The following is a 7,945-nucleotide window of genomic DNA, read 5'->3' on the forward strand; positions in this document are numbered from 1 at the left end:
TTGGCATCGAAAAAAACGCTCTCGGGTGCTTTAGAGTGCCGAGTTTATTACTGCGCATTAAGAAATGACCACCTCCAACGTTTGGTTTATGTTTTATAAGCATTTTTAATTTTATTGCTTAAATCGCATTTTCTCGGCGAGCTGAGCGCTTTTTCTGAATTGTGCCGCTCCCGTCACTCTGGTTAGGTTGGCATCGAAAAAAACGCTCTCGGGTGCTTTAGAGTGCCGAGTTATTCACTGCGCATGAAGAAATGACCACCTCCAACGTTTGGTTTATGTTTAATAAGCATTTTTAATTTTATTGCTTAAATCGCATTTTCTCGGCGAGCTGAGCACTTTTTCTGAATTGTGCCGCTCCCGTCACTCTGGTTAGGTTGGCATCGAAAAAAACGCTCTCGGGTGCTTTAGAGTGCCGAGTTTATTACTGCGCATTAAGAAATTACCACCTCCAACGTTTGGTTTATGTTTTATAAGCATTTTTAATTTTATTGCTTAAATCGCATTTTCTCGGCGAGCTGAGCACTTTTTCTGAATTGTGCCGCTCCCGTCACTCTGGTTAGGTTGGCATCGAAAAAAACGCTCTCGGGTGCTTTAGAGTGCCGAGTTTATTACTGCGAATTAAGAAATGACCACCTCCAACGTTTGGTTCATGTTTTATAAGCATTTTTAATTTTATTGCTTAAATCGCATTTTCTCGGCGAGCTGAGCACTTTTTCTGAATTGTGCCGCTCCCGTCACTTGGCATCGAAAAAAACGCTCTCGGGTGCTTTAGAGTGCCGAGTTATTCACTGCGCATGAAGAAATGACCACCTCCAACGTTTGGTTTATGTTTTATAAGCATTTTTAATTTTATTGCTTAAATCGCATTTTCTCGGCGAGCTGAGCGCTTTTTCTGAATTGTGCCGCTCCCGTCACTCTGGTTAGGTTGGCATCGAAAAAAACGCTCTCGGGTGCTTTAGAGTGCTGAGTTTATTACTGCGCATTAAGAAATGACCACCTCCAACGTTTGGTTTATGTTTTATAAGCATTTTTAATTTTATTGCTTAAATCGCATTTTCTCGGCGAGCTGAGCGCTTTTTCTGAATTGTGCCGCTCCCGTCACTCTGGTTAGGTTGGCATCGAAAAAAACGCTCTCGGGTGCTTTAGAGTGCCGAGTTTATTACTGCGCATTAAGAAATGACCACCTCCAACGTTTGGTTTATGTTTTATAAGCATTTTTAATTTTATTGCTTAAATCGCATTTTCTCGGCGAGCTGAGCACTTTTTCTGAATTGTGCCGCTCCCGTCACTCTGGTTAGGTTGGCATCGAAAAAAAACGCTATCGGGTGCTTTAGAGTGCCGAGTTATTCACTGCGCATGAAGAAATGACCACCTCCAACGTTTGGTTTATGTTTAATAAGCATTTTTAATTTTATTGCTTAAATCGCATTTTCTCGGCGAGCTGAGCACTTTTTCTGAATTGTGCCGCTCCCGTCACTCTGGTTAGGTTGGCATCGAAAAAAACGCTCTCGGGTGCTTTAGAGTGCCGAGTTTATCACTGCGCATGAAGAAATGACCACTTCCAAGTTTGGTTTATGTTTTATAAGCATTTTTAATTTTATTGCTTAAATTGCATTTTCTCGGCGAGCTGAGCACTTTTTCTGAATTGTGCCGCTCCCGTCACTCTGGTTAGGTTGGCATCGAAAAAAACGCTCTCGGGTGCTTTAGAGTGCCGAGTTTATTACTGCGCATTAAGAAATGACCACCTCCAACGTTTGGTTTATGTTTTATAAGCATTTTTAATTTTATTGCTTAAATCGCATTTTCTCGGCGAGCTGAGCGCTTTTTCTGAATTGTGCCGCTCCCGTCACTCTGGTTAGGTTGGCATCGAAAAAAACGCTCTCGGGTGCTTTAGAGTGCCGAGTTTATCACTGCGCATGAAGAAATGACCACCTCCAACGTTTGGTTTATGTTTTATAAGCATTTTTAATTTTATTGCTTAAATCACATTTTCTCGGCGAGCTGAGCGCTTTTTCTGAATTGTGCCGCTCCCGTAACTCTGGTTAGGTTGGCATCGAAAAAAACGCTCTCGGGTGCTTTAGAGTGCCGAGTTTATCACTGCGCATGAAGAAATGACCACTTCCAACGTTTGGTTTATGTTTTATAAGCATTTTTAATTTTATTGCTTAAATCGCATTTTCTCGGCGAGCTGAGCACTTTTTCTGAATTGTGCCGCTCCCGTCACTCTGGTTAGGTTGGCATCGAAAAAAACGCTCTCGGGTGCTCTAGAGTGCCGAGTTTATTACTGCGCATTAAGAAATGACCACCTCCAACGTTTGGTTTATGTTTTATAAGCATTTTTAATTTTATTGCTTAAATCGCATTTTCTCGGCGAGCTGAGCACTTTTTCTGAATTGTGCCGCTCCCGTCACTCTGGTTAGGTTGGCATCGAAAAAAACGCTCTCGGGTGCTTTAGAGTGCCGAGTTTATTACTGCGCATTAAGAAATGACCACCTCCAACGTTTGGTTTATGTTTTATAAGCATTTTTAATTTTATTGCTTAAATCGCATTTTCTCGGCGAGCTGAGCACTTTTTCTGAATTGTGCCGCTCCCGTCACTCTGGTTAGGTTGGCATCGAAAAAAACGCTCTCGGGTGCGAGTTTATCACTGCGCATGAAGAAATGACCACCTCCAACGTTTGGTTTATGTTTTATAAGCATTTTTAATTTTATTGCTTAAATCGCATTTTCTCGGCGAGCTGAGCACTTTTTCTGAATTGTGCCGCTCCCGTCACTCTGGTTAGGTTGGCATCGAAAAAAACGCTCTCGGGTGCTTTAGAGTGCCGAGTTTATCACTGCGCATGAAGAAATGACCACCTCCAACGTTTGGTTTATGTTTTATAAGCATTTTTAATTTTATTGCTTAAATCGCATTTTCTCGGCGAGCTGAGCGCTTTTTCTGAATTGTGCCGCTCCCGTCACTCTGGTTAGGTTGGCATCGAAGAAAACGCTCTCGGGTGCTTTAGAGTGCCGAGTTTATTACTGCGCATTAAGAAATGACCACCTCCAACGTTTGGTTTATGTTTTATAAGCATTTTTAATTTTATTGCTTAAATCGCATTTTCTCGGCGAGCTGAGCACTTTTTCTGAATTGTGCCGCTCCCGTCACTCTGGTTAGGTTGGCATCGAAAAAAACGCTCTCGGGTGCTTTAGAGTGCCGAGTTTATTACTGCGCATTAAGAAATGACCACCTCCAACGTTTGGTTTATGTTTTATAAGCATTTTTAATTTTATTGCTTAAATCGCATTTTCTCGGCGAGCTGAGCGCTTTTTCTGAATTGTGCCGCTCCCGTCACTCTGGTTAGGTTGGCATCGAAAAAAACGCTCTCGGGTGCTTTAGAGTGCCGAGTTATTCACTGCGCATGAAGAAATTACCACCTCCAACGTTTGGTTTATGTTTAATAAGCATTTTTAATTTTATTGCTTAAATCGCATTTTCTCGGCGAGCTGAGCACTTTTTCTGAATTGTGCCGCTCCCGTCACTCTGGTTAGGTTGGCATCGAAAAAAACGCTCTCGGGTGCTTTAGAGTGCCGAGTTTATTACTGCGCATTAAGAAATGACCACCTCCAACGATTGGTTTATGTTTTATAAGCATTTTTAATTTTATTGCTTAAATCGCATTTTCTCGGCGAGCTGAGCACTTTTTCTGAATTGTGCCGCTCCCGTCACTCTGGTTAGGTTGGCATCGAAAAAAACGCTCTCGGGTGCTTTAGAGTGCCGAGTTTATTACTGCGCATTAAGAAATGACCACCTCCAACGTTTGGTTTATGTTTTATAAGCATTTTTAATTTTATTGCTTAAATCGCATTTTCTCGGCGAGCTGAGCACTTTTTCTGAATTGTGCCGCTCCCGTCACTCTGGTTAGGTTGGCATCGAAAAAAACGCTCTCGGGTGCTTTAGAGTTCCGAGTTTATTACTGCGCATTAAGAAATGACCACCTCCAACGTTTGGTTTATGTTTTATAAGCATTTTTAATTTTATTGCTTAAATCGCATTTTCTCGGCGAGCTGAGCACTTTTTCTGAATTGTGCCGCTCCCGTCACTCTGGTTAGGTTGGCATCGAAAAAAACGCTCACGGGTGCTTTAGAGTGCCGAGTTTATTACTGCGCATTAAGAAATGACCACCTCCAACGTTTGGTTTATGTTTTATAAGCATTTTTTAATTTTATTGCTTAAATCGCATTTTCTCGGCGAGCTGAGCACTTTTTCTGAATTGTGCCGCTCCCGTCACTCTGGTTAGGTTGGCATCGAAAAAAACGCTCTCGGGTGCTTTAGAGTGCCGAGTTATTCACTGCGCATGGAGAAATGACCACCTCCAACGTTTGGTTTATGTTTTATAAGCATTTTTAATTTTATTGCTTAAATCGCATTTTCTCGGCGAGCTGAGCACTTTTTCTGAATTGTGCCGCTCCCGTCACTCTGGTTAGGTTGGCATCGAAAAAAACGCTCTCGGGTGCTTTAGAGTGCCGAGTTTATCACTGCGCATGAAGAAATGACCACCTCCAACGTTTGGTTTATGTTTTATAAGCATTTTTAATTTTATTGCTTAAATCGCATTTTCTCGGCGAGCTGAGCGCTTTTTCTGAATTGTGCCGCTCCCGTCACTCTGGTTAGGTTGGCATCGAAAAAAACGCTCTCGGGTGCTTTAGAGTGCCGAGTTTCTTACTGCGCATAAAGAAATGACCACCTCCAACGTTTGGTTTATGTTTTATAAGCATTTTTAATTTTATTGCTTAAATCGCATTTTCTCGGCGAGCTGAGCACTTTTTCTGAATTGTGCCGCTCCCGTCACTCTGGTTAGGTTGGCATCGAAAAAAACGCTCTCGGGTGCTTTAGAGTGCCGAGTTATTCACTGCGCATGAAGAAATGACCACCTCCAACGTTTGGTTTATGTTTTATAAGCATTTTTAATTTTATTGCTTAAATCGCATTTTCTCGGCGAGCTGAGCACTTTTTCTGAATTGTGCCGCTCCCGTCACTCTGGTTAGGTTGGCATCGGAAAAAACGCTCTCGGGTGCTTTAGAGTGCCGAGTTTATCACTGCGCATGAAGAAATGACCACCTCCAACGTTTGGTTTATGTTTTATAAGCATTTTTAATTTTATTGCTTAAATCGCATTTTCTCGGCGAGCTGAGCGCTTTTTCTGAATTGTGCCGCTCCCGTCACTCTGGTTAGGTTGGCATCGAAAAAAACGCTCTCGGGTGCTTTAGAGTGCCGAGTTATTCACTGCGCATGAAGAAATGACCACCTCCAATGTTTGGTTTATGTTTAATAAGCATTTTTAATTTTATTGCTTAAATCGCATTTTCTCGGCGAGCTGAGCGCTTTTTCTGAATTGTGCCGCTCCCGTCACTCTGGTTAGGTTGGCATCGAAAAAAACGCTCTCGGGTGCTTTAGAGTGCCGAGTTATTCACTGCGCATGAAGAAATGACCACCTCCAACGTTTGGTTTATGTTTAATAAGCATTTTTAATTTTATTGCTTAAATCGCATTTTCTCGGCGAGCTGAGCACTTTTTCTGAATTGTGCCGCTCCCGTCACTCTGGTTAGGTTGGCATCGAAAAAAACGCTCTCGGGTGCTTTAGAGTGCCGAGTTTATTACTGCGCATTAAGAAATGACCACCTCCAACGTTTGGTTTATGTTTTATAAGCATTTTTAATTTTATTGCTTAAATCGCATTTTCTCGGCGAGCTGAGCACTTTTTCTGAATTGTGCCGCTCCCGTCACTCTGGTTAGGTTGGCATCGAAAAAAACGCTCTCGGGTGCTTTAGAGTGCCGAGTTTATCACTGCGCATGAAGAAATGACCACCTCCAACGTTTGGTTTATGTTTAATAAGCATTTTTAATTTTATTGCTTAAATCGCATTTTCTCGGCGAGCTGAGCACTTTTTCTGAATTGTGCCGCTCCCGTCACTCTGGTTAGGTTGGCATCGAAAAAAACGCTCTCGGGTGCTTTAGAGTGCCGACTTTATCACTGCGCATGAAGAAATGACCACCTCCAACGTTTGGTTTATGTTTTATAAGCATTTTTAATTTTATTGCTTAAATCGCATTTTCTCGGCGAGCTGAGCACTTTTTCTGAATTGTGCCGCTCCCGTCACTCTGGTTAGGTTGGCATCGAAAAAAACGCTCACGGGTGCTTTAGAGTGCCGAGTTTATTACTGCGCATTAAGAAATGACCACCTCCAACGTTTGGTTTATGTTTTATAAGCATTTTTAATTTTATTGCTTAAATCGCATTTTCTCGGCGAGCTGAGCACTTTTTCTGAATTGTGCCGCTCCCGTCACTCTGGTTAGGTTGGCATCGAAAAAAACGCTCTCGGGTGCTTTAGAGTGCCGAGTTATTCACTGCGCATGAAGAAATGACCACCTCCAACGTTTGGTTTATGTTTTATAAGCATTTTTAATTTTATTGCTTAAATCGCATTTTCTCGGCGAGCTGAGCGCTTTTTCTGAATTGTGCCGCTCCCGTCACTCTGGTTAGGTTGGCATCGAAAAAAACGCTCTCGGGTGCTTTAGAGTGCCGAGTTTATCACTGCGCATGAAGAAATGACCACCTCCAACGTTTGGTTTATGTTTTATAAGCATTTTTAATTTTATTGCTTAAATCGCATTTTCTCGGCGAGCTGAGCGCTTTTTCTGAATTGTGCCGCTCCCGTAACTCTGGTTAGGTTGGCATCGAAAAAAACGCTCTCGGGAGCTTTAGAGTGCCGAGTTTATCACTGCGCATGAAGAAATGACCACTTCCAACGTTTGGTTTATGTTTTATAAGCATTTTTAATTTTATTGCTTAAATCGCATTTTCTCGGCGAGCTGAGCACTTTTTCTGAATTGTGCCGCTCCCGTCACTCTGGTTAGGTTGGCATCGAAAAAAACGCTCTCGGGTGCTCTAGAGTGCCGAGTTTATTACTGCGCATTAAGAAATGACCACCTCCAACGTTTGGTTTATGTTTTATAAGCATTTTTAATTTTATTGCTTAAATCGCATTTTCTCGGCGAGCTGAGCACTTTTTCTGAATTGTGCCGCTCCCGTCACTCTGGTTAGGTTGGCATCGAAAAAAACGCTCTCGGGTGCTTTAGAGTGCCGAGTTTATTACTGCGCATTAGGAAATGACCACCTCCAACGTTTGGTTTATGTTTTATAAGCATTTTTAATTTTATTGCTTAAATCGCATTTTCTCGGCGAGCTGAGCGCTTTTTCTGAATTGTGCCGCTCCCGTCACTCTGGTTAGGTTGGCATCGAAAAAAACGCTCTCGGGTGCTTTAGAGTGCCGAGTTTATTACTGCGCATTAAGAAATGACCACCTCCAACGTTTGGTTTATGTTTTATAAGCATTTTTAATTTTATTGCTTAAATCGCATTTTCTCGGCGAGCTGAGCACTTTTTCTGAATTGTGCCGCTCCCGTCACTCTGGTTAGGTTGGCATCGAAAAAAACGCTCTCGGGTGCTCTAGAGTGCCGAGTTTATTACTGCGCATTAAGAAATGACCACCTCCAACGTTTGGTTTATGTTTTATAAGCATTTTTAATTTTATTGCTTAAATCGCATTTTCTCGGCGAGCTGAGCACTTTTTCTGAATTGTGCCGCTCCCGTCACTCTGGTTAGGTTGGCATCGAAAAAAACGCTCTCGGGTGCTTTAGAGTGCCGAGTTATTCACTGCGCATGAAGAAATTACCACCTCCAACGTTTGGTTTATGTTTAATAAGCATTTTTGATTTTATTGCTTAAATCGCATTTTCTCGGCGAGCTGAGCACTTTTTCTGAATTGTGCCGCTCCCGTCACTCTGGTTAGGTTGGCATCGAAAAAAACGCTCTCGGGTGCTTTAGAGTGCCGAGTTTATTACTGCGCATTAGGAAATGACCACCTCCAACGTTTGGTTTATGTTTTATAAGCATTTTTAATT

Source organism: Syngnathus typhle, unplaced genomic scaffold, assembly GCF_033458585.1.
Source record: "Syngnathus typhle isolate RoL2023-S1 ecotype Sweden unplaced genomic scaffold, RoL_Styp_1.0 HiC_scaffold_31, whole genome shotgun sequence".
NCBI lineage: Eukaryota > Metazoa > Chordata > Actinopteri > Syngnathiformes > Syngnathidae > Syngnathus > Syngnathus typhle.